This window comes from Hippocampus comes, unplaced genomic scaffold (genome assembly GCF_001891065.2).
Source record: "Hippocampus comes isolate QL1 unplaced genomic scaffold, H_comes_QL1_v1.1 scaffold7, whole genome shotgun sequence".
NCBI lineage: Eukaryota > Metazoa > Chordata > Actinopteri > Syngnathiformes > Syngnathidae > Hippocampus > Hippocampus comes.
This window is the reverse complement of record NW_017842060.1, coordinates 921,243-928,304: the sequence shown is the minus strand read 5'-3', so window position 1 is coordinate 928,304 and position 7,062 is coordinate 921,243.

Below are 7,062 nucleotides of genomic sequence, written 5' to 3'. Positions count from 1 at the left end.
CCCCCCCCCCCCCCGAGCCCTCCCCTCTCTCGTTCAGGTGTCAGCTAAGGCTGGTGAAAAACTTCTGATGTCAGCCGTTATTAAATGAAGAGTCTGAATAAATTGGTGCCGCCGAGATATCCTTCCCTCTGGATTATCCACCTTCACCCTGAGAGGCGGAACGATTATCTATTTTTTAAAATGGATTTATCCCCCCCCCCCCCCCCCCCCACACACACACACACACTGTTTATGTAACGTGGAGGGCAAACGACTGGTTGTTACCTTGGTGGAGGGGGTGATGAGTGGGTGAGTTTGAAAGCCGACAGCATACTTTTACTGTATGGATACAGTAAATTGCATGTATGGCTAACGTAGTAAGCATATAGTGTGGGTGTTTATGAATATATATATATATATATAAAGAGAGCGCTACATATTTGCCAAGCTTGATTCTTGGAGCGCTAATGAGGTTTTGAAGGTCTCAAGACTTGGATGGCAGTGAATGTCTTGAATTTCAATGAAAAGAAATCAGAAGTGATGGTGTTTGTCACCAATGGCCCTTGTCCATGCCAGCCTGCGGATTTGGGCCCGCTGGCTCCTTAGCTGAAGCCAACAGTCTCAAAATTGGGCCTTAAACTGCACAGTGATTTGAAATTGGTGCCATTGTTAAGTCCGGTTTCTTTCATCTTAGATAGCCGGCTCAAGTCAAGTTTCTCCTTTCTCTGGTGGGCACTTTGAAACAGTCATTCATTGCTTCGTCACGTCCCAGCTGGATTACTGTCATGCACTTTATTTTGGAGTCAGTCACTCCTCCATGAAGTGTCTCCAGTTGGTCCAGAATGCTGCTGCTTAATTCTTTACTGGTGCTCGTGAGAGGGAGCACATCACCCCTACTCTGGCATCCCCTCACTGGCTCATTTGAGACTTCTTTGCACGGTCAAAAGAGGGGAAAAAACCCTCCAAGGTGGAAGGAAAGGCAGCGGGATTCGCTCAGAGTTTGCGCAAAGCTCTGCCTTAAAAGTCCAACGGGCGGCAGGAAAATGACCTTATGACCACTTTACCCAATTTAAAGAGAGCTTGACACATGGTCAATGCGGCTGGATGGGCATATGATGTTTTTTTGTGGGGAAAAGCATTGGAGATGGATAGCAGTCATGATTTGATCAAAGGCATTGAGGGAGGGGATCATCATTCAGACTGATTGACTTTGACTGGCAATTGTCAGCAAGCATTGGGCCTCCCTCACCGTGACAACGTAAACACGATGTGATGTGGAGCAGGCGCGGGGGCGTTGTGCGAGGGGATGATACTCCAGGCAGTCATGCAGGGAGCGCAGCAGCACGTGACTTGATGTTCAGCGTGGCGAGAGGATGTCAAAAGTTAGAGAGTGAACTGATAGTTTCAGCACTCATCGCATCGTCAGTCCCGCCATGCCATGCCTCCATTTCAATGGACATGTCATGTTTTGCTGAAAATGTGAAAAATGACATTTTTGTTTGTTTGTTTGTTTTTTTCAATCATTTCCAAAAAAAGTCAGGGCCTGGATTCATAAATTGGCCTCACTTATAAAGTCAATCCTGTTTTTGTTTTTCAACGTATGATCTCACAATATACATCAATAACCACGCCCAAAGTTATACCATAAAAAAAAAAGATAATATCAATAGGAATAAATAAAAAAAGGATCCCAAAAAAAAAAAAATCAACTTCTGCGATTGGCTACTGCTCAAAGACAGCTGGGAGAGGCTCCAGCACACTCGTGACCCTTGCGAGGATAAGTGGCTCTGACAATGGATGGATGGATAAGATCAACCGACAGGCATCGCTTTGTGTCGGCGTAAAAATCAGGATTGAAGAGGGTTGACATTCATTCATCTTGTGGAAACCTTTTCTTCTGTGGTCCCATTTGTTGTCCGGTGTCAAACAAAACCGTGTGCCACCATGAGGCGGTTGCCAACGGAATTGCACCCGAAAATAAACATGAAGCAGACCAAAATAGAATGCAAATGCATGTTGGTGACATGACTTATTTACGAACATGAACAAATGCCATTGGACGCTTGAAGCCAAGTGTAGCTGGATCGATGTGGCCATTTTTTGGAAAAACTCCAAATGACACTTGCCTCGTTGCCAAGTCCCACACGTGCGCTTGAGTGGGAATGAAGGACACGGAAGCAGAGCTCACATATGGAGAGGCGTGTGCCGGCATCATCAAGCAGGCTTTAAAGAGGGCGCGGGCGTGTCGGAAAGGCGGCTTGTCATTCCTTCCAGCCCGCTGGCCAACAACGTCAATTCGATTGCATTGGAGAGTGTTCAAATTCAATCCGGTTCTTGCTCACACAGAGAAAAATGCAAAAAAAAAAAAAAAGAAGGAAAACAATGTCCATGTTGTCGGGCCATAATGTGTGTGATTATATTATTGAAGTGTTCCTGAGAAGCAAAAATTCCAGAAACTGAAAAAGTAACATGTGCTGGAGAGCGACGTTATAGTTGGTTATCGAAAAATTATGAAAAAAGAAAAAGAACACTGAAGAAACCGTTTTTGTTCACGAAATTAAATGAAAAAGAAAAAAAAAAGGAAGTTTAACAAACGAAATGAAATTTGAAACTTTTTTTATGTATAAAAATCTTTTTAAATAATTTTAATTTACAGATCCTTGCGTTCACTAAATACTCCATATATTAAAGAAAAAAACCCAAAACTAATACTAAATCTAATAAATGAACAAATCAGATCTAAAAACTAAATTAAACTAAGTGAATGTTATATAAAAAAAAAAAAGAAAAAAAAGTCATGACGTTTAAAAAAAAAAGACAGTCACGCCGATTCAGCAACCTTCCTGGACATTTAAGCGGCGATGATGATGTCACGGCACGGACGCGGTCTCACGCGGACAAACGCTAATTGGTGGCAGAGGTCTTTCCGTCTGTTTCATCTCACCATGTCGCCTTTCCTCTCGACCCGTCGAGCATCTGCTTCGTTAGCGGTCGACATCTGCCGCCTGCGGCTGGGCAGCGAGTCGGGACTGCTGCCCGATTTTCACGCCATTCCTCCATCGCATTGTTAAAATTGAATCGGGCTTCATTGTGTTGACGTTTTAGGCGAAGGCGGCTTCCTCGCCGGTCTCCTTTTATTCATGAAATGTATCACTAGTTTTTTTTTTTTTTTAAACAGTTATTGTATTTCTCTGTTGACGAACAGCACCAGCACATCAGCGCGAAGCTCCGAAAAAAAGCTGCTGCTCGGGTGCTGACTAGAATGTTGGATTCATTGTTTTTCGATCACAAGAAATGGCTGTTTCCGGATTATTGTCCTTTTCTTCTGACAAGCAACACCAGCCGCACATCGGTGAGGATCTCCAGAATGGCGCTTGCCGAGATCTGACTAGAACGCCGTTTTCATATCGAACAAACTGGTTTTTCCGGAAGATGACCTTCTCTTTTGGTGCTACCGCTGCTCTTCAAGTGCCGGTTGTCATGAGGAGGACGTGTTTTTGACGACTATGTTTTTCTTGTTGGCACCTGCGAAAGGTCTCCAGACAGCCGCTACTCGAGTACTCATAATGAATGATCAGGATAGCTTTTTGTTTTTTATACATCCATCTGCCGAAGTGGCACTGGCAAATCTTTGTAAGTCTTCCGAAGACTGCTCCTGCTTGAGGGCTGTTGTGACCGCTACATTTGCGTTTGGGACTTGATAAATTGTGAGAAAATGCGGGCCTTGATTTGAGCCTCCTTGCACTTTCTTTCATTTCCTCGTCGTGCCTCATTGTTCCACATCAGCGCTCGAGCGTTACGACGCACTCGACGGGGGAGGCTGGGACGCTAATTACACGGCCCCGCCCCTTTAGATTGCACCATGCATATTAAGCGGCTTTCTCTGCGGCATACCACTCAACCTGTTGGCTTGTAAACACACTGATTAATCATAATTAAAAAAAAAAAAAAAAAAAAAAGCAAGCGAAGTCCTCGGCTTCACTCGGTTTCTTGGACCGATGAAGAAGTTTGAAGAGTAGAAGGAGCGGGACGACTTCTTTTCGAAGCCGTACTGAGTTTGCACGACCTCGACAAGAACTAATTTGTCGCCCCTGCGGCTGCTTGAGCGGCGGCCGCCCAGAGCTACGAGACCGACGCCGACGTGGAGGGATGGGGGCGAGGGGGGGAAAGGACGGCTCGGAGACGGTCAGCTGCTGAAAAGCTCGTTTTATATGACACCAGAGTGACATTCAGGAAAACGGAAACAGAAGCGTCACATGTAATTTGGGGGGATGGAGGTGAGGAGGTCTGCTGAGACGGCAGATACACGGCACATGGAACACAACAGCATCCTTTCTGCGACCTTTCGATCCCGTGGGGATTTGTATTCTACGACATAAATATAGTCTTCTCAATTCTCAGACGTCTATCTGTACAGCTACTAAAACATATTGCATATCTCCAAGGGGGTGGGGTGTATTTAATACTCCGAGACTATTAGCCGGGGACTATTAGCCGAGACTTGATCATCGGCCTCCCTCGGAGAGGGAGGCCGATGATCAAGTCTCGGCTGGTCATGCATACGCGTGCGTGTGTCCCCCCCTGCCTGAGGTCTACACAAACGGCTCCTCGCAAGAAACGTTCGACCGGAAGGCTCGGAGCAGACCCGACGAGCCGAAAGCGAAACCAAAACAACCAATGAGACGAATCGAGAATCGTTAATTTTTGCTTTCTTGCTACATTGTCGGCAAACCTGAGTCAGATCAGAGATTGTAAAACCAAAACCGAGAGGTCCTTTTCAGCATGGGGGTGGATAGCTTTCAAAGAGACATCGGTGCGCTTTCTCCCCCCCACCCTCCTGCATCTTTCTAATATGCAGCAACACTGCAGCTACGCTTACCTTTGATGAAGTGAGAGTGAGAGGAAGCGATGTAACGGTCTTTTTCCCGATAATATGTACCCTTTAGAACGCAAAGAGACTTTGCAGAAGGTCCGCCATTGTGGCGTGGAACCAGTCAAACGACGGCCTACAGGGGGCGCCACACAGGTCAACTCAACGAGGAAGGATGTAAAACAAGCCAGGAGAGGTGCAGTGTCTCTTGACAGCTCAGGTGCTATGGAAGTCAATTTTCCACACAGCCCCTTTGACGCCCTACCAGCAGTTCATCGCGCATTTTTAGCCCTTTTCGTGGGGGTACGTGCACAGCCGAGGAGCCCGCATGGATCCATGTTCAGGCCCTACCAGATCCAAAGTCCCGTTCCCACCGAGCAGCAGCGTGGTATGGTTACGAATGCACCCATTTGGGTTTTTGTGGTCCAGAGTCTCAACTCAACCACGGCGACATAGAATCATTGAGACGCCGTGGTCCAAAATCGGGCTACTGAACCGAGAACTGAAAGGTCCTGGCCTATTGCTGATCCAAAGCACTTTTCCTGGTTTATTTCAGACGAGGCAACGACACTGAAGACCTGTTTCGACCAAGCAGCAGTACATATATTTCGGTTTGCGTTTATTTTGGTTTTCAATTTTCAGATTCTGAACCCAACCGTGAAGGTTGTGAAAGGCGCTGGGATAAAAGTGAGCTGAGCCTTTTTGGGGGAGGGGGGGGGGTCACTTTCAGACCCCACAAAAACACAGAAAATCTGTTTTTGCACAAAGCAGCAAGAAGGATTTGGTTCATTTTGGGGATCCGTTTGCTAAAGTCTCCACCAAGCCGTGTAGGAAAACAAAAGTGCTGACATAATTGATACGTACCACTTTTCGTGGTTCATTTTCAGACCGGACGAACTCCAAATTCCAGTTTCCACTAAGCGGCGGCACGGTTCGGTACGGTACGCGTCGATTTTGGGGTTTGCGTGACCCAAAGTCTCTACACTGTCCACAGTCTCTACCTAACCACGAAGCGAGTCACACACACTGACATATTACTGGTCTGGACAACTTTTAGGGGTTCAGTTTCAACCCGACTGAAAACGTGTTTCCACCAAGCAGTTGGTCCAAAAGTCTCCGCTTAACCGCGAAGGAAGTCAAACGGGCCAGGGAGGCCGATGATCAAGTCTCGGCTGGTCATGCATACGCGTGCGTGTGTCCCCCCCTGCCTGAGGTCTACACAAACGGCTCCTCGCAAGAAACGTTCGACCGGAAGGCTCGGAGCAGACCCGACGAGCCGAAAGCGAAACCAAAACAACCAATGAGACGAATCGAGAATCGTTAATTTTTGCTTTCTTGCTACATTGTCGGCAAACCTGAGTCAGATCAGAGATTGTAAAACCAAAACCGAGAGGTCCTTTTCAGCATGGGGGTGGATAGCTTTCAAAGAGACATCGGTGCGCTTTCTCCCCCCCCCCCCCCCCCCCCCCTCCACACCTTTCTAATATGCAGCAACACTGCAGCTACGCTTACCTTTGATGAAGTGAGAGTGAGAGGAAGCGATGTAACGGTCTTTTTCCCGATAATATGTACCCTTTAGAACGCAAAGAGACTTTGCAGAAGGTCCGCCATTGTGGCGTGGAACCAGTCAAACGACGGCCTACAGGGGGCGCCACACAGGTCAACTCAACGAGGAAGGATGTAAAACAAGCCAGGAGAGGTGCAGTGTCTCTTGACAGCTCAGGTGCTATGGAAGTCAATTTTCCACACAGCCCCTTTGACGCCCTACCAGCAGTTCATCGCGCATTTTTAGCCCTTTTCGTGGGGGTACGTGCACAGCCGAGGAGCCCGCATGGATCCATGTTCAGGCCCTACCAGATCCAAAGTCCCGTTCCCACCGAGCAGCAGCGTGGTATGGTTACGAATGCACCCATTTGGGTTTTTGTGGTCCAGAGTCTCAACTCAACCACGGCGACATAGAATCATTGAGACGCCGTGGTCCAAAATCGGGCTACTGAACCGAGAACTGAAAGGTCCTGGCCTATTGCTGATCCAAAGCACTTTTCCTGGTTTATTTCAGACGAGGCAACGACACTGAAGACCTGTTTCGACCAAGCAGCAGTACATATATTTCGGTTTGCGTTTATTTTGGTTTTCAATTTTCAGATTCTGAACCCAACCGTGAAGGTTGTGAAAGGCGCTGGGATAAAAGTGAGCTGAGCCTTTTTGGGGGA